The following is a 27472-nucleotide window of genomic DNA, read 5'->3' as shown; positions in this document are numbered from 1 at the left end:
CTATCATTGATGTGTAAGCGGGTGGTGTTGGCTTTGGGATATTCACAAGTTCCGTTTTGACGTCTTCTATCTGGGTGCCTCCATAATCACACATAGGCTCTCTCCAAGTTCTCCTATGTCTTGTTTCGCTTCGTCTAAGTCTTTTTGGAATATCTCCATCTGTTCTGGCAGAGTTCGTTTTTGAATATCACTTGTCATATAACTCAATCATGCCTTCATATGGTGTGTGAAGTGGCAAGAACACTCGTACTGCAAACGCAACTCGTAATAAAACACGTGATGGCCCTGCTGCTCTAGCTGGAACTTGTGTTTGGTGTGGAGCAAAGACGTTATAGTTTATTAAAAATGTCCCCAGCGGTAAGGTCGCTGCTGAATTAACGAAGTTAACGGGAGCAAATATCATGGTGAAAAGCACATCCACGGATATAATTAATGTGGGCCTGGAAGACGAATGGATAGACGATTTCATTCTAACAATCAACCAACATACAAATAGCGCCAATGCTGCATGTTACCAGCATGATATACTGTACCAAGCATCAAGTGATGTCCGTGTATGCCAACGAGCTGATATAGATATCATCTAGGACTTTAATATCATCAGTACAACACTCGTAGAAGGAATGCCCAGATGGATCATCAAAAGGGTGTTAATGCTAGGAAGTCGAACCGTTGACGTCTACACATTCAGCGAGCGTCGCAGACGTGTTTAAACGTACTGGAGCACGTTTACCACTAATATTGTCACGGTTGATGAAAATAGGCTAGGGCAAAGAATGTCTCCGAGTCGTTGTTGTGTTGTTAACAAATAAGGTGCCCGTTCGTGTTGGACATGCTACTATACATCGTGATCAAGCATTGTGGATCAATTAAACCGTACACGTGTGGACATCATTACGCGCAAGAATTGTCAATGATGTATCTCAGATTCTGAGATCTTGGTCTCAGATCTTAGAGCTATCTCGCGTGTGGGTAACACGGCTTCGATCAGTCATAGCAGTGATGAATAATGAAATCACACGAGCAATTGGGTTAAGTTCTGCTGAGGCGATTCGGCATCGTTAACTCCAAAAAGATTTCACAACCACATGAATTAGATTCACTCGGAAAGAATTTGTATCTGGATCTGTATTCATCGGGGGAGTTCATTGCCGGACACCGTTGTGCTACTGACTCGGCAGGATCCATTAATGCATTTACAGTCTCAGACAGTATAGCTTTCTAGGACAGACGACATATTTTCTTTTAGCATCGATGGCGAGTGAACCAATGAAAATTGGATTTGTCACCGAATTATAGCAGTTGTGCAAGAAGAATTCCAAACATTTACTGCTGACACAAAATTACACCAAGGTATATTTAAATATGCTAGAAAATCAAACGTAAGTTTCTTCACAACAACGCAATGTCTGTACGCATAAGCAATAATTCCATCACGGAATATCCATTACTTGGCGTTACGCGGTGACAAACTCACATTGGTTCAACGATAAATACCAGTAACATGGACTTTTATTGACAAGATTAGATATGCTGTGTGTGTAAATTCGCGTCCGCATTTAAGATCAATCGCGACAGAAACTCGGGAACTCATTTCGCCTTCTGATGTTATTATCGCTTTGTGGTGCGACTACGATCGATTATATAGTAGACCGCAGTCCCATATATTCTTCAATTGGCTTTCCCGCACATGCATCCTTGAACTTGTCAACAATCTTTATGTTGGCAAGACTAAACAGTAAACGGTCCTTTTGATACTTACTTGTGTCAAACTCATTTACTACTATGCCCGACCCTCTCTCTGTATAGACATCGTCAGCGTGATATGCATAGGAAGTGAAACAGTGTCAATGTAGAGCTTCTTAGCATTGGTAAAATGGTCTGATCTTGTCATAACAGAATTCATATATGAGTATGTAAGAGGTGTTTTCTGGTGGGTGTCCAGCTTAATTTGATTTTCGTTATCTAGAGGTTGACCGCCCTCGATGTTATTGCCCGGTTCGAGTAAATATAAATATAAGTGGTGAAACTTATAGGTGAAATAGATGGAGATCTGAGTAGATATATAGAACAAACCAACACGAGCCCCCGTACATGTAAACAAACAATTTAATAAATTACATAAAAAAACTGTAAGAATTCATTACATCAGGAATATACTCTGCTTTTAGAAATTAAACTTTCACAAAATTACAAAGAAACACAAATAGATTTAAATAAAATAGCCGATATGTTCACTGATAGATTTAGGTCATCGTAGGATCGAGTGAACAATCGAAGTCAACGTCTTGGACGATTGCATAACCTGCTCGTCCCCAGTTTGCCCTGCTTCCACTGTAGCTGTTCAGACCCTTGGATCTCAGGATGATACGTTCCACCATCCGTCTCAGTATACTATCAGAAAACGTTTCAGAAATTAATACGTCGCAGGATTACGTCACAGGATTGTACGTCCCACTGTACTTATCTCTATACTTCTCAGTATACGTTTCAGGATAACGTAACAGTATAGGTCTCAGGATAATGTCATAGTATACGTCTCAGGAGCTATTTTCTCCCTTTGTTTTCAACGTTCCTCCCTCTAATCGCCAAATTAGTTCCTCGGTTTCTTTCCACAACAGTCTCCTTTGGACAACAGTTCTTTTACGAGGAAATTTCTTGCAAATCCTCGGAGTCTACTCTTGGTTTTTCTTTTTGTACAGGAAAAGCTTAGACTGATTAAAAGTTTCGATGTGGCGATATTACAACCTAGGACATTTTGTGTGGGAAACACGCCTCTTATTTAACGTAACCAATCAAATATCTCTGCCGCTTTTGCCAGAGGCGCCAAAGTCAGGGTCAGCTTGACCTGGTAGTTTGAGTAACATAGTTTCTGTGATTTTTCAAATGTGACAACTTTACCACAAAAATAAAGTTACTGTTTCCCTAATAGTCCGTCTGACTGCTGTATAAACAAATGCTTAATTAAGAATAAAATTATCCCTCTAAAGGACATTACCGAACACGGTAGTATGTCGATTTGATATCGCCAGAAATTTGCCCCTTCACAGAGTAGCTTTGATAAATTCAACACTGATAGTCCAACATAGATTGGTATTGCCAACTTCAGCTTGGCTTTCTTGCAGTCTAATTAAAATCATATGTCCACAGTCCTGCGTGGAGATCTATTATATACTAATAACACATCATATTCTGATGACCCTCTGGTTCGATCAAATCGCTACGTTTGAATTTCGGAAAGTGAGCACTTCATTCGGAACAAATTGTTTTTAAAGATAACTTTCCCTGACACAAATTTACAATCATATGTCTGATATGATCCTAAAAGAACGGACCGGACATTCCAAAGGTCACCAAATCATGAACATTTATCGTTGTCTTTCAGATCTACACGTATGTCGTGACTGAGATGCGCGGATCCGTATGTATTTGTATGGCGAAGCCTATGCACCCATTGATTCGTTGTGTACACATCCGAATCGCAGATATGAATGCAAAACCGTACGTGTACTATGTAGTTGCTCTCAGTTATTAGGTTAGGAACAAGTTTGGTGCAAAATTATGTGAACCATAAACGTAAGTTGTAAAGGAGCGTTAGTAAACTTGCACTAGTCGTTCATGCACCCATACAGATAGATTCCTTACCAGCCAGCAAAGTAAACATTATGTCGTCAGCGGCACCACCGTATCGATGGGTGAATGTAAAACCATCATTACTATTTGCTGCAATGATGCTCAGGTGTTTGTACATTCTTGAATTGAGAAGTTGGAATAAATCGATTAACTAAAGTTTCTCAAGCCTAAAAAGTCATATATTTCTCCTTAGTGATGGGGATAAAGCTAATCGCTGAATTGGACACAGCCGCGACCAATTCGATAATCAGATTTCCATCGTATCCATGTACATTCTGAAGGATAACAGGGGCTATTGTTTTGTTACGGTATATTCGTAACCGTCGATTGCATGCGCTGTGTGTGGCTCATCAGTATGAGTCAATAAAGTGACAGTGATCATGGGCGCTGGTATCGGTTACAAATAGATAATCGTTGGTCAAGCAATATCTTGCCTTAGAAGATTTTCATGTATCATCATTGGTCGTAATATTGTCTGCAGTCGGTGATAGCTATGGTGAAATCCATTTCCCAATAACATCGAGTGAATAAGAGACATTTCAACCGAGTCCTGTGCATGGTAAAACATTGGTGGCTTAGTTCCTCTCTCACATCTCATTACAAAGAATAAATAAATAAGTAAATAAGAAAATTTCATTTTCCGTTGCACCACGGTGAATTTTAGAATGTATTTACCGGGCTAAGACTTGAGTGTACGCTGCGGCTTTTGGCAGATTCTAAAGCCATGGTCGTCAATAGGTAGTTGTTTGGTAACTAAATGCAGGCAACATCTGTTTGGAAACATTTTACCATGGTACTTTCTATTTCGGTTCAGCAGCCTGTAAAGATATTGGTTAATGCTGGTGTTGTGTGTGCATGTATGTATGTATGTATGTATGTATGTATGTATGTATGTATGTATGTATGTATGTATGTATATATATATATATATATATATATATATATATATATATATATATATATATATATATATATATATACATATATATACATATATATATATATATATATTATATATATATATATATATATATATATATATATATATATATATATATATATATATATATATATATATACATATATATACATATATATATATATATATATATATATATATATATATATATATATATATATATATATATATACATATATATACATATATATATATATATATATATATATATATATATATATATATATATATATATATATATATATATATATATATATATATGTGTGTGTGTAAGTGTGTGTGTACATAAAGAGAGAGTGAGAGAGAGAGAGAGAGAGAATATGAACTCAAACTTAGGTTGCGCTTAAGCGATTTTTTTCCAACAAAACCTCTTTGACGATAGCTGTGGAAATAATGGAAATGGATACGTTTCTCAAATAAGAATGGGATAATTTCCATACACATATGTGGCGTTTTGAGTAAAAGGAATGTAATCTTTAAGCAACTCAATAAGCAAGAAAAAGGGTGTTTATATGCCATTCAAAGTTCATGTCATTACCTTCACGAGATACTGTAGACATATATAGTTCAGCTTTTAAGTTTTGTAAAAACACCCCCCCCCCACAAGTAAACAAAAATCCCATTCACATTAAAATACTTGCGTTGCACGGCCACACGCTAATGTTAATCCAGGCATATTGTGGGGTTGATAGAAGAAAAAATAATTGAACTTTGAGATTCAGTCTGCTCTATTTTGATAACAATTAGTATAAACGAAAACAAACATTTCCGGTCTGTTGATAATGTTGCAGGCATTTATCTACAACAGCCTATTTAGGGTTTACTTTGTATGTGGTGCATCAGAACACCCTACTGAGGTAGAATAGAGTCAAAGCAGATAGAGTTTCATCATAAACCAAAAAATGTAAGTCGTGTTTTTGATGTTTTACACGTTCCATTGTGCACTTTGTATTCTACTCCATCTCGCTATTTTATGCGTTATGGTAAATTTACTCCTCATTCGTTCAGGCAATGCTTGTGCTAAATTCTATCCTCGCAACTGGTCGAAGTCATGTAAAGTCATGTAAAGTCATGTAAATGATGATGTATGTAAAAACGGAATACATTTTAGCCCATTTCTTGACACGAGGTCAGTAATTGTTGAAAGTCTTTAGACTTGAACCGACATCATGGTGCTTTATGTGGTTGTAAATTCGCCGACACATCAACAATATCAAGAGCTACATAGCATGGGTGTCTGGGGTAGGTGGGAATGGGGGAAACAGTTGCCCACCCCCTGGACTTTTTTGTTGTTGTTAAAAATCCATTGAGCCTGGTCCCTTTGATTTTGGCTATGTCCCGACTCCACCCCAAATGGCTTTACGACCCACACACCCTTGGGAAAAATTCATGCGAACTACATTTTTCCACAGATAAGAGAAGGAGATGCATCTGTTAACCTACATACATTCACACACACACACACACACACACACACATAGCAATAGGAAAACTTATAACAGGACAGAAATGAATTGTATTGCCAACTGAGTTAGTACAAGCGCATATTATTAACGGTATGGCTGCTATTAGAGAGAGAGAGAGAGAGAGAGAGAGAGATGTCTGGCAATACGGAGAAAATTAGAAATAAATATAACTATTCTGAGTTTACATTGACACAAACTTATTTAAATTTCAGTTCTATCAATTTACTAAATCTACTCTCTGTTTTTTCATGTCACACATAGTGGGATGCTATTTAGTAAAACGTTACGTACGAAGTCAGCGTGTCATGTTATAAAACAGGATTATCAATAAAACCTCCATATCTCACATCAATAAAGCATTTCCCATCCATACAACAATCACGGCACAACTGTTGTATGAAACAGTTTTAATTATAAATCCAATTATTAAAAAATACTAGTTATTTTATATAAGACACGCAATGCTTGCATACTATCTTTTGAATTTAAAAAGCAAATATAAATATCAAACTAATCAACCATTTTACAATGATGCGTTTTCAAATACGAAATAAAAAGTTCGATCGCCTCGAGATATTTTTTATTTTTTTACACTCATTTTTTATCATAATAAACTGCACTAAAAAAATGTATTTAAAGTTTTCTGACCATCCTTTTCATTATCAGCAATAATTACAGTATCGTCAGCATAACGAGTAACAAATAATTTCAAACGTATTCCATTTCTATGACACGAATTAATGAATTTTAAAAATGGGTTTAAGATGATCTCTAAGAAGAAGAGTTTGTGTGCGTACGTGCGTGTGTGTACTCGATAGATCACGGGCATTAGAATAACGACTGGTATGTCGGACTTTGTATCGTCAGCAGAATTGACCGGTACAAATATCAAGATGTAACTCAGAGCAGCACATGTTATAATAATAATAATAATAATAATAATAATAATAATAATAATAATAATAATAATAATAATATTATTATTATTATTATTATTATTATTATTACACTGCTGTCAATCTAGTGCATTTATTCTAAAAAAATTGGCACAACAATTTATAAGCTTTACTGGTCATTGATCAGAACTTTCGGGATGGTCTGTCGTCCGTCGTCCGCTTGTCCGTTTGCACAAGTTTGTTATCTCTACTCCTCATAAACTACTTGGATAATTACCGTCAAACTGTTTACAGATCGTTATCACTAGGTCTACTTGGACCTACATGAAAATCGTGCTGCTACGACAACCAATATAAAACCTTATTATCGCGTCTCTTCTTAAGTGTATAGTCATATCAAAAATGGCCTTTTCACTAAAAAGACATATTTTGATACCTAGTTGAACCCAAAATGAAAATGGTGCCGATATGACTTTCAATATGGCGGCCATTATAGTCATCAAATCTTCTTATAGTGGTTCCTTCTAAACAGATGGTTGGGGTTTTCACTGAAATACTTCATATAGTGTCTAGTTGGCCCTAAAAAAAAATTGGCCGCGATCTGATGTCCACTATGCCCGACACTACAGCTATCATAAAAACCCTGATATCACAAGTCCGTTTAAAATTAGTCATATTGGCTAGGTGGTTTTCACCAGAATATTTGTTATGATATTTAGTTGGTCTTAGATGAACTTAATGCAGATATGACATCCAATTTGGTCGCCACACAATGTCAATCTTGAAAGTATTGTTATTGTGACTTCTATTGAACGGAAAGCATATTGGCATGGAGTTTTTACAAGATGGCTTTTATTTAGTTGGTTCTAAATGAAGACGATGGTGATACGGAGTCTAATATGGCTGCCACAGTGGATACTTTAAAAATGTTGTTAATGATTATTTTTTCTGAATGAATGTCATCTCAACATGGGATCTTCTCCCCCCACCAAAAAAAAATCTTGTTTTTATTAAACCTAGATTAAAATGGTGACTATCTTATCTCCAATATGTGTCCATCTTACAACTCTTATTTTAAATGGGAAGTAATTTTGAGATTGGATTTCCAACAGACGATTTATTACGATGTCTGTCTGGTCCTAACCAAATATTGCTAACCGTCACTACGGCCACCATCGTGACTATCTTGTAAATATGGCAATCTCTACTCCTTCCAAATGGATGCCCATATATTAACATGGCATTTTCACCAACAGATTTCTAATGATACCTAGTTAATCAAAATGAAAATAGTTTCCGTCGTACGTCAAATACGACTGCCACGACACCTGTCATGAAAATCTTGTTGCCATTACTCCCCCTGAATGGATGCTCATTATGACATGGGTTTTTTACCAAAAGACTTCTAATGATGTCCACTTGGTCCTAAATGAAAATGATGCCAATCTCACGTTCAGCATGTCTACAAAAGAGCTAATTTGAAAAAAATCATGTTATCACTTAAGAATATATCAGAGATGGTTTAAACACTAAACGGTTAAATCTAATAAAGGGTCTTATCTTGCGTAATGGTGCAACATTTTGTGCAGATAATTTCGCTGTACATTCTGTCTGGGGTCAACGTGACACGTAAACATTATGTTTGACGCATGGGTTATACTCGCCCTTAATTGGTGACCGCAAGGGGGCACCTGTTTGGGGCATGCATTAGATTTTAGTTATGACTCACTCGGTTAACAGTTAGGCTTGATAATAATGCAATGTTAATGCAAGGTCAATAGCGGCAAAATGATTTCATGAATTACATCTGATACAAATTTTTTGACTATATAAGTTATCGGTAAATGATTTTGTATATAATTAAATTGCAAATACTCTTCAAACGAGAATCGATGAAAGTGTGCCAACTTTAGTTCAGCAGGTAAATGAATAGCCACAGCGGGGACAGCAATATCATCTGAGAGGTCTGATTATGTCATGGTCTCAGTTGGAATGCGTGAGTAGATAGAACATACATAAATTCACATTAATGTGATAGTGGGAGTTATTTCTTGCGAAATGACCAAAGCTAATTCTGTTGCATTTCGGTAGGCGATATCTGGTGCACAATAGAGAGAATATTGTAAGATCCCAGGAGAGAGAACCAAAAATGATATGCATTTAGGGCGGGGTATTATTTTTTATTTTTGAGGGGCAAATTAGCTCCATTACGATTGCACAGTAGAAAAGAGGCACAGTGTGCAACCAAGAGGTGAAGGTACCGACGAGCCTAGAGAGAGAGAGAGAGAGAGAGAGAGATACAGACAGACAGACACGCCGACCTATCACCATCACTGATTTGGGAAAGACCGGAAGCATCAGATGATGTTGTCATGCCGCTATCTGAGTTCGATTAGTCAATCGAGCAGATGATGAAATTTATTCTATCAGTAAAACAGAGCTGCTAATTGAGTTTTGCATAATTGTGTGACTGTTTCTGAGAGAAAATGAATCATTCACATGTCATGTTCGATTTAATTTTGTTATACAATTTATAAAATTATATATTTTACATACGGTATCGTGTTATTATTTTCTGTATCTCTGATTAGAACTATGTTATTCCATCCGTTATTTTCATATTTTATGTTACTATTTAATCGATCCGGTCAATAACATCGTCGCTGATCATCTACTAGATAACGATAACCAAAATTCATAAAGAGTGGGGGAGATCACACCTATTCACCACCTCCTGACATCCTGAATTCCTGGAAATTATTTTCGCCCAGGATAAACCGCGAGTACCCTCGAGGGACTCTCGTTTTAATGAGTCGGGGGGGGGGAGGGGGGCATTGAAAGGAAATTGTATTAGTGTCTTTATGTACAATAAGAACAGCACATTACATTTCCTTTTTCGCAGGGAAATAAAGTTCGGGATCAATCCTTATCACGTACATCACATTGAAAGCTACTATGCAGTTGGATTAAATGGTGCATTACTGATATTATTATGAAAATCAATTTCAGTAATATAACCATGCCAACACGTACTTATCCTGTAAACGAATCCTTGCAGACGTTTATACTATAAGTGTCTAAAAATCAATATAGCAATACCTGTATTGCTAAGGATGAAGTGATCTTTGTATATGCAGATGTTTACGATATAAATGTTGGGAGAAATCGACATACCACTACCTGTACTGCCAAGCATGAAGTGATCTCTGTATATTTTAAAATGGTAAGTGCATACGTATTATATAGTAAACGTAATGCGAATGTTGTTTTGTATTCATATAATCGTTTAGAAATGTGTTCATACATGTGTGTTTATGTCAGTAATGTATGATGCCGATCAAAATAAAAAGCATGTTTACAATTAATGCATACATGCGTAGGAAGTGATTACCATAATGAAATTTAACAAAATGCGGTTGCACAATATTTCGTGTTTTTTTCATCTCAAGTAAAACAATTAACAAATAGAAAAATAATCAATCATAAGATTGTGTCTTTAGCATAATTTGGTGTCTCTATGGTTGCCTTTTAAGAAGCCATACACATATCGATATGAAGTTGCATGTACAAATATTTAACATGCAGTTTAGTAAGTGTTAGACAACAACACACAAAATTTAAATATTATATTTCTGCAACATTAAGGCTACGAGATGGAAAGATTCTATCTGCAGATTGCAATTTTTCAAAGTGTCCTTATCGACGCTTTCATCTAACTGACCCCGGTTCACCCGTTTAATTTTCAAAGAGTATTCTTTCGTATAAGTTTTCTAAAAAGCAAAAACTCTTCAAAACAAAACTTCTGTTTTTGTAGTTTACAAACTCTCAATCTTGCCACGTCAACGTTTGCAGACATCTTTTTGTGTATCAATGTTTCATCTCACTTTGAATAGATTAATAAAATATGTTCTTATCTCCCACGTCTCATTTTACCATACCATAACAAAAACCACTACTTAGAAAAAGATTTTCAACATTTTGACCCAAGCAAAAGTTTATTTTACAGAACCATGAAACGTACATTTATAACAGACTTTGGTAATCTTTCATGTAATTAATGTCCAAAATGCATCGTGAAAATCGATGTACTTTACTTAGACAATTACACAACATATATACCTATTACTTTTTGTATGTCAGGTGCGTTATGCCATATACTTTAGAGGTGTAGGCCAAAATTTGCAAACTTTGGCATCAGATATTTCTTCAAAGATTTGTTTACAGATTTGTTATTACATTTCATCAGAATGTTTATCCAAACGGAATATCTCAAGGCGCCTGTTTCGCTAATAGTCAATTTATGTTGAGTCTGTCTATACCGTTTTTAAGCTAAATAAACGTACACTGATACTTTCCTGTTCTTTTTTTCAAATGCTTCCAAGTAAGTAATATAGTGAAAAGATATTTTCCATAATACTATGCGCTTTTAGAATTCCAGTTTTCTCAACACTTATTGTCACTTACTTATACACAGAGTGAAATCCCTTACTGGAAAAAATGTGGTAACAACCTTCGCTCACGATAATGAATATATTTAACTCCTCTCTAATTATTTGGATCACAACGACCATCTTTCTAATAAAGTGGCACATTTACAGCAGAGCGTCAAACTTCAGGCAAAGTCAGGGCGTTACAGTTACATAAACATGTTAACAACTTTGAAATATAGTTTACTGCAACCTTTATAAATTTATAAACTAACATATTACCGCCACTATCACCACGACTACAATGATCCTAGGCCGACTGCACTTCATTAACGGTATGTTGTTGTTGTTGTTGTTGTTGTTGTAGGGTTTAACGCCATTTTTCAGCACAAGATAGGCTATACATGGCCGCCAGTATTAATGGTGGAGGAAGAACCCGTGAAAATCCCGGGAAGATCCACCGTCCCACGAGAAGCTACCGGCAAGCTTTCTCACATATCCACATTGGCCGAGCCCGAGACTCGAACCCATGCAGACAGAGGTGATATGGCAGTGATCCGTGACGGCGAGCGCTTTAGACCACTCGGCCACTCGGGGCCCCGATTAACGGTATTCATAACCTTTCCTTCACTGACTTCCGAGTCAATACAATATTATTTTCCAAAAAAGTTAAATATATCTCTATTCGGAGGGTTAAATACTCCCTCAAAATGATTAAAACATTTTTAATCCACTGGTTACCTTGGCTTAATTTGTTATTGAAAATAATTCCAGAATCCATTGGAATCATTCTTCCCAAAAGGAGTTACCAACTTATGTTCACTGAGTTTTCATTCCGATTTCTTTTTGTCAGCAGATGCTGTTTGTGATATTTTCAGAATATGATAAATCAAATACATCGATATTCGGAGTGTTAACTACTTCTTGAAAATCTGTATCCTATGTTTGTTTTTAAATCGATTGGTTACCTTGGGTAATTTTTTATGTCAACAAATTCCAAAATCCCTGAAAATCGTTCTCCATCTGACAGATTTTGCAATGCTTTTTCAGACTGATTTCTTTTTGTCAACTTCCCTCATCGATGTTTTGTAAGTGACACGAGTTTAAATTTTGAGCTGAATCGGAACTGTCTGTCAGTCTCTTACGATAATTTATTTGGCATATTCTTTATGAGACCGCTCCGGTGGCCTTGTGGTTAGAGCGTCCGCATCTGATGCAGGGGGTTCTAATCCCGGCCGAGTCACACCAAAGACTTATAATAATGGTACTAATAGCTGCCTCACTAGACGCTCAGAATTAGAGGTTAGTGTCAGGACTGGTCGGGATAATGTGACTGGGTGGGACATAATTCTGCGACATGATTGCTAGACATCACTATAAACTGCTACTCTGCAGACGTCGTAACGATATCACTGATTTTGTTAAAAAGATACGTTAGAAATCCAAATCACAATCACACTTACACGAACATACTTTATGAAACCGCTGACATTAACGTCAATAAATTCTAACATTTTTCTGACGATGGATTAGTGCGGTAATATCGTGACAATGAATTTCTATACCGGCTCACAGCAGGACATGCACGTAAATAAAGGATATATATTGAAACGCTTTACGTGTTTATATTACGGTTTAGTGGTGACCTTTTTTTTATAAAATAAAAATTCGTATGGGACCTATCTGTATCTGACTGGAAAATATTCGTGTTGATCTGACTGATCTGTCCAAATGCAAAAGGTTGTAAAAAGACACGCATACATGATTTAAACATTCGTGCTTTCTCATTATGCATACATAGGCCTAGCTTTTAAAATCCACGCATTCAATAGAAGCCGCATTGATTCAGTGATTAAGGTGCCTGACTAGAGACCGGACTAAAGACCGAACGGTTGAGGGTTCAAATCCTATCCTCAGGCCAGCCTATTCCTCTACCATGGCATGTCCTTGGGCAAAGTGCCAAATAACATGGTTGTCTTGCACTGTTGTAAAGCAGAAAACCAAAAAATATATTATTTACAACCAGATTGTGAAAAATGCATTTTTAATGTTTAAAGCTGCATGTAAAGGCATGTGAATCAAATTTACTGGCATGTGAATCAAATTTACTGGCATGTGAATCAAATTTAATGGAATGTTAAATCAAATGTAACGTCTCTTTCTTGGGAATCTTCAAACAAATGACTCTCATCTAAAACATAGTAGATGGTACATTAGGGATTGCTACATAAACATGTAAATTATCCTAAATGTATGCCGTTACCACGCCTTCCACTGATTAGTCCGTTTTAGGAAGCATAACCATAGTGATTAAAATCTCTTGTGTAATTATTTGTTCTAAGTGATGGCACGTGCTGAGAAATATGTAATCATCCTACTTTGTGTTTTACAGGATCTATAAAATCATGTGATTAACAACTGAAGACACGCTACATGAACGGCCATCACTTCTAACAATCTGCAAAATACAAAATACGAAGCTCAGTTCGCATAATTCCATATAGTTATGAAATAATACAACGTCTCAGGAAATAAAACTAAACCATAAATTAACTAATGTTTACAAATATGGCCAGAACTCTTGAATACACAAGTAGTTCATTATCGGTCTTAAGAAATAACGATTTTTATTTTTTACCTGATGCAAGTGACATTTATACAGCTTTGGTAAAATGTTTCCGATATGGCATATTTCCTGACGAAAATTAAATTATTCATCAAATGTTATAAAATCTTTCTCGCGTGCAGTATACGAATAAATGCACACAGCCCACCACCACCCCAACATCTACCAGAGAAGAAATAAATATGTGGAACAAATGATTTAAAATTTAACGCTTGTTAGCATCAAAAGTATCTCAGTTTTCCTCATCGAAATGCATAGATGAGTTTTTAGGTGTATACTACATCAAGACAAAAATAAGATGGTACAGGTTTCAGGTGTACAATGTATCGAGCCAAAATATAAATTGGTAAAGCATAGTTTTCAGGTGTTATATATATATATATATATATATATATATATATATATATATATATATATATATATATATATATATATATATATATATATATATATCGAGACAAATATAATATGGTAAGAAATAGTTTTCAGGTATAGAGCCATTTCTGTAATATGGTAAGGTAAAGCACTATTTATATCTGGAGCCATAAACATTTTCAGAATCACTTTTCAAGGCTTAGACGTTTAATAAATCCCCTCCCTACAAAAACTGTACCAAAAAATTAATCCACCATATTTCCTGACAAAATTATTTGGTTTTAGTGTTAATCTCGCATATGAGTTATGCCTGGCGTTATTCAACCAATTTAGAATAAATTCCCGTTTCTCAGCAGGCCCCATTCAAATCATATTGTGTAAAACATTAATGAAACTCGTGTTTATCAATTCATTCCGTGTTACCAGATAATTATCATGACAAGACAAGAAACTTAAAACCAATCCATATTTTCCACTGAGAGGCGCTAATGCCCAGCATGGAACCGGAGTGACTCCGTTTTAATCAATGTTGCCTGAATATAAATGAATCCAATAATTATGATGTGATGTGATTTGAATTTCTAATGTAGCTTTAACAATTTTTCAGTCATATTGCTACGATGTCTGCATTGTGGCAGTTTATAGTGATGTCTAGCACTGAGGCATCATGACGCAGACATGTAGCATGATGTACCACCCAGTCACATTATCCTGACACCAGTCCGACCAGTCCTAACATTAACCTCTTAATGCTGAGCACCAAGCGAGGCAGTTGTTAGTACCATTTTTGTAAGTCTTTGGTATGAATCGGCCGGGGATCGAACCCATGACCTCCCGCGTCTGAGGCGGACGCTCTAACCACTAGGCCATCGGAGCAGTTACACGTTTGGTATGAACGTTGTTAGGCATCAAACACAATCTGTGTAAAAACATCAATTTTCTTCTATCAATTTCGGACTGCGCTGATGTCCGTCCTAGCATTCCCTAGGCGATGTCTGGTCATGTATGTGTTGGAAAACCTTGTGAATGTTTGGCAAAATACCTCAGAGTTTTATCCAATAAAGGGAGGTCACTTTTAGAATTGTTACACCATAATTCACTTTCATAAAACATTGTAGGGAAAATTACCCTTTTAAGTACATTTGCAGCAACCAAAGGATTTAAACCATTTGGTTTAATGCCAAGCAGTACCCAATAAAATCAATTAAGATCATCAAAATCACCGAAGCATGAAATATAAGTCCCAAATATACCCTTTGTACATGCGTCTAATCATTAGGTTTCCTGGCTCCATTTAGGACATAATACACTTCGCATACCAAATATTAACGTGTCTAGCGCTAACAATAGAAACTTAAAGCCAGTTGAAGAAGGTAAGTTCAAGGTAAGGTTCTTTTTTATTATCAATGTACGGTTGTAACAAAATTGCCATTAATTACGATTATAACGTGAACATTTAATAATGAATAGGGGACCCACCATACAAAACAAGTCAGCGAAGCGTAAAATTTGGTGCATTTAGACCTACATAGATGAGAGAGTAGCGCTCACCAGGATTTACTGTGTCACTCATTTTCATTATTCTAGATAGGATGGCACGTAAAAGTAGGAAGGTAGGTAGCGATTGGACAGGGGAGGATAATGACAGGAAAGTCAGAAATACGTAAGTGTGTCAGTGTACGTTTTCGTCCCTTCATACCCGGACCAATATGGCTAATGGCTACCGTAGCGACGATGAGATATGGAACCTCAAACAGAATAGCCCTGAGAATCACTAGGTCTTCCTTGTAGCTGATTAGTTACTTGAAATGTGAATTTGGAATGGCTCATGCTTGTGATGTGCCACTCACGAGCTACTGCAATTATTGATTTTAATTTGTTAAAAGGCCATATTGTACGTGGAAAGAAGCTGAACTTGAAACGATTAGCAATTTTTTGTTGCTGACTTCAGTTGAAATTTCTTCATGTGGTTTGACATGGCTTAGCCATACTGCGAGTTATAGTCCTTTAATTAAACAGTTGTGTATGAACCACTTATTTAAACCAAAGTCAGTGAAGCGTGAAATATGGGCCACGTTGACCTTCTATCAACATTTGGCTGTTGTAATCATCACCCTTTCTAACATGGCATGATTCCAGGCATATCAGTATGATACAGGAGATGCAAAAATATCTGGTCATTTACTAATGGCAAAAACTTAACATGCGCCATTACAATGTGAGATACAAGTCACCGCCTTTAATTTATGAGGGCGTGATACAAACAGATGCACAGTCATTAGTTTGATGAGTATGTCATTTCGATTTTAAGTAATAACTTAAAACACCATTTTTTTTGAAAAGTCATTAAACAGTGAAATATATGTTACAGTAACTGACATTTGTGAGAAGGCTGTAGTACTCGACATCATGTTTTCAGATTCCAAATAACATTATTTACACGTGCACAGAGAACTTGACCTAGACGTAAAAACTTTAACAAGAATATATATCTAATATACCAAAATTACCCCCCTCCCCAGGTAATAGGTGCCATGGAACACATTCCAATTTGTTGTGTATGGCGTAGGAAGAAAAGAATGGGTGAAACTCAGCGAGGATGTGGGTGTGTTTGTGTGTGTGCTTGTGTGTGTGTGTGTGTGTGTGTGTGCGCGCGCGCTTTGATATGTGCAAACTATTATGCGAATTTCCAGGGAAAAGAGACAATAGCTCGTATACTTCGATTAGGTATGATACAGTGGCGTCACTAGAGAGGTGGGGTGCGGACCGCACCGGGTGACACCATCAGAGGGGGTGGCACCAAAATGACTCTAAAATGTTTGAATTTTTGTGCAGATGGGGGTCGATGGGGCTGACACCATGAGTTACCGCACATGACGGTCTTCATAATTGTTGTCATTTTTGTGCAGGAAGGGGGTCAATGGGGTTGACGCCATGAGTAAACGCACTGGGTATCACTAACCCTAGTGATAACACTGGTGAGACACATGTTGAAATAGTCGAAAATATTAACATAGAGCTTTGAATTTACCCAGTAGACAAGTAGTTGTGTAAGTGACATCAGCGACTTATATTGTGTAAACACAGTCATGACGTCGTTAAGGCTGGTATGTGTATGATCTCATATATATTTTCAATGGTTGTTAAAATTAAGGAAGCGGGTGTAGCAAACGTATTATGGATTTTGACTTGTATTCAAGTTGTCCTAGGCTATATACCCGCCCAGTATAGGTTCTATACCCGCCCGGCAGCACCGGCCTTAGCAAACGTGAGACCCGAATTATATACATACTAACGGGCAGGGCCTCTCTGAGCGGGACAGATCGGTCCAATCGCCCTAAGACCGGAAGTGTCATCGGACCTTCTCGGTATGTCAGGAGAAAGGCACTCGGCTTCAATTCTCAGTGCTAAAAATGTGTTACGAGTGCCACTGTAACTGACAATAACAACAACAAATGCTTTACAATAAGTTTAAAATGGTTTTAGACTGTGTCATTCTGTATTTTGGTAAAGTTACGGAAATTAGCAAACAAAACATTATTTGTTTTGATGGTAATATGCATATTAAATATCGTTACTTATTTGTAATGACCAGTCTAAGTTCTACTTGCAGTCCGAATTAATTCATGTACAGAGTTTATTTTGTACCCATTTAAAGTCCGATGGTCAAAATATATAGTACAATAACAAAGTTATTCAACAGAGGGAAGATATTAAATGCAACCTGAATGTAATGAAAGAGAATTTGTTTCACAAACTATAAGCAATTATTAATTCGATTTAAATATACATACATACATACATACATACGAATAAATTGTACTTGTCTAATATGGCAAACGTTTTCCATGTTACGGAACAAATAAAATGTACTCTTCTATGGGAATTTTTGAAGGTTCACTAATTTTCAATTTCGCAATAATTAAGAAAGCACTAGAGCGACTAAGTAATAATAGTAAACAACTTTGAAATAATTTGGAATTAAATAATCAAATAATTTGGAAAATTGAGACAACTCTGCCAAGTGATCGCACGAGAGTGCTGGTCACACGTGCGAAGTCGGTGTGTTAAAAGTGAACGATTATGTGCAATAGAGCACGCTTTTACTGCAATGTATGAGTACACGTAAATAGACGAGAAAAATTCGAATGGGTAGGGAAGATGTCAGTACGATTATATATAACCATTTCGTGTTGAAAAGTCGACAATCAGCATGAGAAATAGATGTTTATGCTTGCTTGGTTGTACTGTTTCCGCGTGTTTGAAAGTGTTTCTCCTTCCTTGATTGTTGCACAATTTTACATGTAAACCATTTCCTGTCTATCAGGAAAAAGGAAGGCAAAGTCAATGCTGAATTAACAAATGTCACTCAGAGAGACTAACGTACTGAAACAGGAAACGAATTTTCAGGAAAGCGTTGTTTAATGGAGCTATTTATGAAACTCTTTAGAAGGAACCCCCTGCGGGTCCGGGGTAGTAGAATTGGCCCGACGTGCCTCGCTACGTGTCGTAAAAGGCGACCAAGTAGAGGCAACCTGTTTGCCGTGGGTTGCGTCCCGTGTCGGGGGAGGAAAGGATCCTGGTAGTTGAGCAGAGGCTTTCCATGCAATACACTACTTTGGCCTCTACTTCTCTTAGACAGGTGGTCGGGATGGGCCCTGTCCGACAAATCGGCTGGTCACGCCGAGCCCTAGGAAGTCTTTGTTTACTCTCTCACGTTCTTTATTTTTCTCCTTGTATCTCTCTTGATACCACCGTTGCCCCTATAGTCTTTTCCTTTATCTTTCCCTTTCCTAAGTCTTAGAAGACTTCATAGAAGGCGGTGGCTTAACGGGTCAATCGGGGGGGTGGGGGTGGGGTGATTTTACCGACCTTAGAAATTGGCGACTTCAGGGTCAATCAAAGGTAATTTTATCAACTGAGTATGGCATCTGTGTATCCCTGGCACTTGAAAAGTGTCCCCTTGTTGGGCTCCTCGGTGGGTGGGGAGCACGGGTGCTGAATTTCTATTCAAGCCATCATGGATAATTAAAAAAAAATCAAAACAAACCAACGAAACCTTTATCTGACTCTAACGACGAACCATGTAGTGTGGAGTCATTTCCACGCTTCATGGTCATACAGTCAAAAGATGCCACGAAACCGCTTACCTCACTCTCTCCGTTTGTGATCGAGAAAACAATTACAGGTTTGATTGGAATACCAAAGAGCGTCAAAAAAAATGAAATCGGCTTGCCTTCTTGTGGAGTGTGAAGGACGAGGTCAGACAGACAATATCAAGAAAATAAAAACTTCCTTCGATATTCCAGTGACCTCATTCGCTCACACCACACTCAATACATCCAAAGGTGTAATTCGTTGTCGCGACTTGGCTGGAGTCAGCGACACTGATATCATTGAAGGAATGAAAAATGAAGGTGTCACTGCAGTACGTAGAATACGTATTAGACGTAATAACAACCTGCAGGACACCAACACCATTGTACTGACCTTCAACAAACCAACAGTACCCAAAGTGGTCAAAGTTGGCTTTTTGCAAGTGAAGGTTGATGTATACATTCCAAACCCACTTCGATGCTACAAGTGTCAAAAATTATGGCCTATTACGAAGACCGCTGCTCAAAAAGCCAAATATGTGGCCGATGCGGGGACAATTCTCATCAGGAATCTGATTGTAAAGCAACTCCGCATTGTGTCAACTGTGGAAAAGAGCACCACGCCAGTTCCAAGGATTGTGATACCTGGAAAATGGAGAAGGAAATACAGAGGGTAAAATATACTTCCAACATACCCTATCCAGAAGCCAGAAAAATCGTTCAGGCCAAAATAGCCCATCCTGGCCCATCCTTCTCCACCGTAGTGAAGAACAATCCTAAAACAACGAAGGACGCTCAAACACAAACAGAAACACTCGATTCAACACCAAGCTCAAACATCCCTCATCATCAAGCACAGAAAAACACGGCATCTACACAAACTACATTCAATACCCAACCACCGAAATCACCGAAAAGTCAAAAAAAGTCTCACGGAAACAGAAACAAAAGGGGTCAGATGACCTCATCAAACTCTGTAACAGGTTTGGAGACACTGAGAGCATGGATGCAGAAGAATCTGCTCCATGCGCTCAAGGTAGCTCCAGACCTAACAACAAAAAATTCACCCCCGTACTTCCTCCAGAGAAATAACCAGATTGCCTCCGCGAAAGGTCTAACCTAGGTCCAGAATCCTCAATATAAACTTATAATGAAGAACAACATCATACAATGGAACTGTAGAGGACTTAAAGCCAACTATCATGATATTCTTCTGCTTATAAACGAACATGATCCTGCAGTACTATGTCTTCAGGAAACGTTTTTGAAAGATACGGAGAACATCACACTTAAAAACTACGACCTGTTTAACACCTACTCACAGAATGTTGACAGGGCCTCAGGAGGAGTCTCTGTTATTGTGAACAACAGAGCCCTTCATAGCTTCATCCATTTAAACACCAATTTACAAGCCATTGCTGTAAGCGTCACTCTACATTGAGTGATTGCATTTTGCTCTATTTACTTACCACCAAACACTAACCTAGTACCAAACGAACTCGACAATCTTGTTCAACAGCTTCCCGCACCTTTTGTTTTACTCGGGGATTTTAATGCCCATAACATTTTATGGGGATCAAATTATATAAGTGACAGAGGTCACAAAGTTGAAGACTTTATTTCTAGACACGATCTGTGTCTATATAACACCAAAACACCGACATATTTACACCCAGGCACGGGTACATACACATGCATCGATTTGACAATTTGTTCTCCTTCGCTGCTTTTGGACTATGAATGGAAAGTCGCTGATGACCTTCACAGCAGCGATCACTTCCCAATCTCCCTTGTAAATGTTAACTCTACAATTGATGAAGTAATTCCACAGTGGAATTTAAAGAAGGCCGACTGGACCAAGTTTGAAACACTCTGTAAAACTAGGCTGAATGAGGATACAGTTTTCAATGTGAACGACCCCATTCAGCATTTTACATTTATTTTAACCGACATTGCAGAAGAATCTATCCCCAAGTCCTCAACAAACTGAAAAAGAACTCTAAAACCTTGGCTCACTAAGGAATGTAAGGAAGCCATACGACAACGCCGAGAAGTATTTTAAAAAATTTAACAATCATCCGACGCCCGAGAATTTAAGTAAATATCGTATTTTCCGGGCCAAAGCTCGCCTCACAATCAAAGAAAGTAAACGAGCATCATGGATGAAATATGTTTCCTCTTTAAACTCTCGTTCCTCAATTAAGAAAGTTTGGGACACGATCCGCAAAATAAATGGAAAGAGAAAACACAATTCTTTCCGACATCTGAAACTGAACAATAACAATTTTAGCTCAAAACGTGATATAGCAAATGTTCTTGCTGATACATTCTCTAAAAATTCCTCATCATCTAATTATTCCGAAGCCTCCCAAAAATTGAAAACTCAAAAAGAAAAGTCACGTTTAAAATTCACATCCAACAACTCGGAAAGTTACAACCAACTGTTTTCACTATCAGAACTTATGGAGGCTTTAGACAAGGCCCATGATACTTCCGCTGGGCTTGACGAAATACATTACCAGTTTTTAAAACATCTTCCAGAATCATCTTTAACATCTCTTTTGAAACTCTTTAATGATTTATGGATTACTGGTAATCTACTTAAGATATGGAAAGAAGCAACAGTAATACCAGTTCCCAAACCCGGTAAAGATAACGAAGATCCTACCAACTATCGACCTATTGCTCTCACAAGCTGCATGTGCAAAACAATGAAACGAATGATCAATTCTCGGCTTGTATGGTACCTGGAAACTAACAATTTAATATCTCCTTTCCAAAGTGGCTTTCGTTATGGACGGAGCACCAACGATCATCTGGTTAGACTAGAAACATTCATTCGCGATGCATTTATCAAGAAAGAACATTTAGTAGCGGTTTTCTTTGATTTAGAAAAGGCCTATGACACAACATGGAAGTACGGGATACTAAAAGACCTGCACGATCTAGGTCTAAAAGGCCGTCTGCCCTCTTTCATATCCAACTTCCTCTCCGACAGAGAATTCAAGGTACGAGTGGGCTCTACTCTCTCATATTTGCACAAGCAAGAAATGGATGTGCCCCAGGGCAGTATTTTATCTGTGACACTTTTTAATATAAAAATTAATAACATCACCAAGTGTTTGACTCCTGGTGTGGATTGCTCACTATATGTTGATGATTTTCTCATATGTTATCGATCAAAGCACATGCATACAATTGAAAGACAACTACAGCAAAAATATAAATAAGATTCAAAACTGGGCTAGTACGAACGGCTTCAAATTCTCAAAATCAAAAACGGTATGCATGCATTTCTGTCAGTTACGACGACACCACGAAGAACCTCACCTCACGCTGGATGGAACACCTATTCCAGTTGTTGAGGAAACAAATTTTTTAGGTACAGTATTATCTTTGACAGAAAACTGACTTTTATTTCACACCTAAATAACTTGAAAGCTAAATGCTTAAAAGAACTTGACCTACTTAAAGTAGTAGCGCACACTGACTGGGGTGCTGATAGAAAAGTCATAACTCAGTTTATATAGAACATTTATACGGTCCAGACTGGACTATGGTTCCGTTGTGTATGGTTCAGCCAGAAAATCATATTTGAAAATGCTTGACCCAATTCATCATCAGGGAATAAGACTCTGGGAGCATTTAAAACATCCCCATGTGAGAGCCTACTAGCTGAGGTGGCGCTATACAGTTTCGCATTTTGCATAAGGGTTAGGATTTTAAAGAAAAAGAATGTCCCCGGCTTTCCTCACTGGTTATACTGGCTATTTAAAAAAGACTTTGTATATCTTAGGTATAATGCAAAGAACCTTTAATTCCCTTTATTTTGGTGTATGATTGATGGGTGTACTATGGGTTATAGAGTATACAGCTTGGCCTTACTTCAAATGTGCACCTTTCAAAAAAGTGCTAGCTCTACTTGGTCATTTTCACTTCCTGAACTTCAGAGGTAAATTGTATAAAAAAGAGCCGATAACATTTTTTACATTTTATATATTTGGTAATTCATTCATTGCACTTTCAGAAGCTGGTATTGTCTAGTCTGGCAAAATTCATTTTCCCTATTTTAATAGCTGCTATGTATAGTGTACTTTAGACTAATTCAGACTGATTTTTTAACACAAGGGAGCAGTCATTTTAGTTAGCAGTGTGCTTAAATCATGTAAAATTTCCAAAAGTACAGTATCCAAAAGAAATATCATCCACATTACATTAATGTAGCATAGAGGTATGCAAACATTCTCTCCACTGTGCATGTTTTAAATGCGAACTACTTCACCTTACATACGTCACTCTCTCAAAAGTACATATTATCTGGTGAGCGCCACCTGAAGCGAATGAACCACCGTTCTCGCATCGTAGAGAAATGCTTTCCGCACAGTATGCTCTCAAATTAAAATCAAATCCTCTGAATCCTGCTTTTTCGGCTGTCTTTCAACCCAAATACAAAACCTTATACGAAAATAAACCAAACGCCATACCTTCCTTTGGCATTAGAATATCATCCAGCTTTGACAGTACAAAAATTGACCTTTCTAGAATTCAGAAAACGTCCATCTCCGAAACACCACCCTGGCTACTTAAACAACCAAAAGTACTTTTTTCGCTACTAATGGAAAAAAATCTGAGACAAACCCTTCCGTCTTCCACAACTGTTATCAAGAACTCCTCACCGAATTTAAAAACTACACAAGAATTTATACCGACGGATCAAAGGATGAGGAAAAGGCTGCTGCAGCCTTCGTTTGTGGAAATCACACAACGCAAGTTCTCTTACGAAATGGAACATCAATTTTTCAGCCGAAATCAGAGCAATAGACCTTGCTCTGCAACATACAGCAAGCAAAAGTATTTTAAACAGTATTATCTTCTCTGACTCACTATCAGTACTTCAGTCACTACACAATAGAAAACTGGAGAATCCATTATTGAAAAACATACTCGTCAAAAATACCGAGATGAGTGTCTCCCACGATATAATATATTGCTGATTACCTAGCCATATTGGTATTAAAGGTAACGAAAAAGCTGATCGCGCTGCTACAATGGCCCTTACTTTAGAACCATCTGATTTTAAAATACCGTATACTGATTTTAAACCTTGTATCAGAAAGTCCTTACGTCAGAAGTGGCAGGTATCATGGAATGATGCTGTAAATAACAAACTTCATGCAATCAAGCCAACTCTAGGAGAATGGACTCCTTTCTACAGAACCATTCGTAGGGAGGAGATAGTCATTGCAAGAATCCGAATTGGTCATACTTATATCACCCACTCCCACATACTAAAAGGTGAAGACCCACCAGAGTGCGTTTGTTGCAATGAGCCATTCACTGTCAAGCACTTTATGATAGAGTGCTTTGACCTGCAACCTACGCGCGATCGTTATTACATTGTGCATGACATGAAAGAACTTTTTGATACTATAAACATCACTCGTATTATAGAGTTTTTGAAAGCCGTAAATATTTACTCTAAACTCTAACTTTTATGCTATCACCTTGTGCAGTTTTATGCTATATATATACCGTCCCATTTTAATACCTTTTCATCTTTTTTCATTAACATAGAACATTTACATCTCCCGTTGATCGGGAAGCTCTATTTTGCACCGTTACCATCTTACCGTTTTTAATTTCAACCATTTGTTCTTTAATATCGCTGGTCGATATAGGACCTTTTATAATTTTTTAAAAGATTATACAAATAACATTTTGTTTGGCGCTAAATAGCCTAACAGTGCTGATGCACCGTTAAAAATAAAATCAATCAATCAATCTTTAGAAGGACCGAATGGTCAGTGCATTTGATTTCTGAAACAAGCCATGGGCGTTTTATAACTAACATTAGTGTGTAATTGTATAGCATGCATATCCTGTCTGTAGTAAAGATACATTATTAAAATATACATTGATATGTATATCCTGTCTATAGTGAAGGTATATTATTAAAATATACATTGATATGTAGATCCTGTCTGTAGTGAAGGTATATTATTAAAATATAAATTAAATGTCTACATGTTATAGTACACTGTAATAAAATGGTATGACTAAAATGTTTCAATGAGGTAATGTCACATACCTAGAGTATGTATGTATGTATGTATGTATGTATGTACGTATGTATGTATGTATGTATGTATGTATGTATGTATGCGTGTGTGTATGCGTGTGTGTGTGTATGTGTGTATGTATGTGCATAATTTAAGTATCTGGATGCATGCATGCATGCATGCATATATGACCGACTGACTGACTGACCGACTGACTTTATTTCCTCTTCAGAAGAGATTTCATTCAGTTAATTTTCATTAGTGCAAAAAAGAGATAGGAAAATAGCTTAGACATGTAATATATATTGGCAGTAGAGTAACAAATGCTTGGCTCTGTAGTCAATCTATTGCAGAGTTGACAAATACAAAAGTAAAGAAAAAGCAATATCTAAACAGGTGAGTGAGATACCTCTTTGCAAACGAGATAGATAAGCAACAGAAATTAAGAGAGGAAAATAAAGAAATTGTAATTGTTTACATTCGACTGGAACGATTTAATTGGAGTATCACACTTGCTCTCATTTGGAACTCATGTTTGTGTTTTCCAATACATTGTAAGGGATTCCGTTTTAAGCAAATTATTTGCCCACAACGATTTTTTTCGAAGTCACAATTGAGGTTATGATTGGATTGTCTAGGGTTTGAAAGAGAATTGTATCATCTTCAGATAAACTTATATTGGAATGTATATTCTATGCAATATCTTTTATGTACATCAAGAGAAGAAAGGGACCTTAAACGATATCTCCCTAAACCCTCCAGCCCACAGACAGGTTGTGAAATCAAACTTTACATTGGATTAGATTAGAAATCTCAGCTTATATGGTCCTTTTAAAACCAAGGTTCTGTCGGATGGACTTACCCTCGTAATTAAGTAGCTGCGTCAATTGGACGCAATATTATTTTATTTTGACCAGCTATAAAATTGGTATTTTTTATCCCTGTGAAAAGCCGCATGAGACTAATTGTGTCTATAAGGGCCACATCTGTTTAAAACAAATGCTACTCGGCATTAAAGAAGACCACGTTGACGGATTGAATAAATGCTGACTTCTAACAATTTTGAAAGACTCATTTTCATTTGCGGAAGAACAAGTACATTCGGTTCTGATTGATTATGTCATTATTCGTTCTTGCGATGCCAGATAATATCATGTTAACACGAACTACTACGCGTAAAAAAGGGGCAAAGGAAGATGTTATTTGGATTCGTACGAGTGTATGTCATGAAAACTTAAGTCAAAATATGTCAACGTAAAGAAAGGGAAGGAAACATGAACGCTTGTGTTTTATTACTTATCTAATGATCACCCAAATCGACAAAGGTTATCAAATGTTCTGATGGTATGTTTAATAAAAGCAACAAATTGTGAACATGAAAATATGTAATCATCTGTTGTCAGCATAATCTAACATTTAACTTTCGAAATTAACTGATCACCGCCAGAATGTCGTATTTTTTCGAGGTTGTATGGATGACCTTTGACTTATCATCTGAACAGAAATTTACAATGCTTCATTAAATTAAATAGAAATACGTTGCAGCTTTTGACCAAAAATGGCGAGGATGGGGATGGGGTGAATTTAAGCGAAAACAGTCAATAAAGTGTATAACCTCAAGTTAAATGTTAACAATAATTACAACATTTTTTGTAAAATTGGTTCATCTAATTAAATATATCAGAGACAATTACTCATATCTGTATGTTTTGCTTATACACGTATTATTGCATAAGTAAATATATGTCCAAGTAAATCCTTGATTGACTATGTATCCGTAATATCAAAATGCCCCGATCTGTCCCTCGTCGACCTTCTTCCTTACCAGTTTAACCATTTGGAACATGTACAGAGGTAACACTATTCCTCTGTAAAATAATACCTTAGCTAATATAAACCGGCCTGACTAATGTTT

The 27472-nt window shown here is 36.9% G+C and overlaps 1 protein-coding gene across 1 annotated transcript in view; it reads left to right on the top strand.

Annotated features, from left to right (window-relative positions):
- Positions 1-5386: 5386 nt before the first annotated feature.
- LOC149793430 (beta-1,3-galactosyl-O-glycosyl-glycoprotein beta-1,6-N-acetylglucosaminyltransferase-like) overlaps positions 5387-27472 on the top strand; it is a 75405-nt gene continuing 53319 nt past the window's right edge. Inside the window, exon 1 of the mRNA XM_089967419.1 lies at positions 5387-5516. The gene's annotated coding sequence lies outside the window, so the exon portion shown is untranslated. The remainder of the gene's footprint in view (positions 5517-27472) is intronic.

Source organism: Sinohyriopsis cumingii, chromosome 8, assembly GCF_028554795.1.
Source record: "Sinohyriopsis cumingii isolate HCF-2022 chromosome 8, ASM2855479v2, whole genome shotgun sequence".
NCBI lineage: Eukaryota > Metazoa > Mollusca > Bivalvia > Unionida > Unionidae > Sinohyriopsis > Sinohyriopsis cumingii.
The sequence above is the reverse complement of the archived record's forward strand: the minus strand, read 5'-3'. Positions and strand labels throughout refer to the sequence as shown.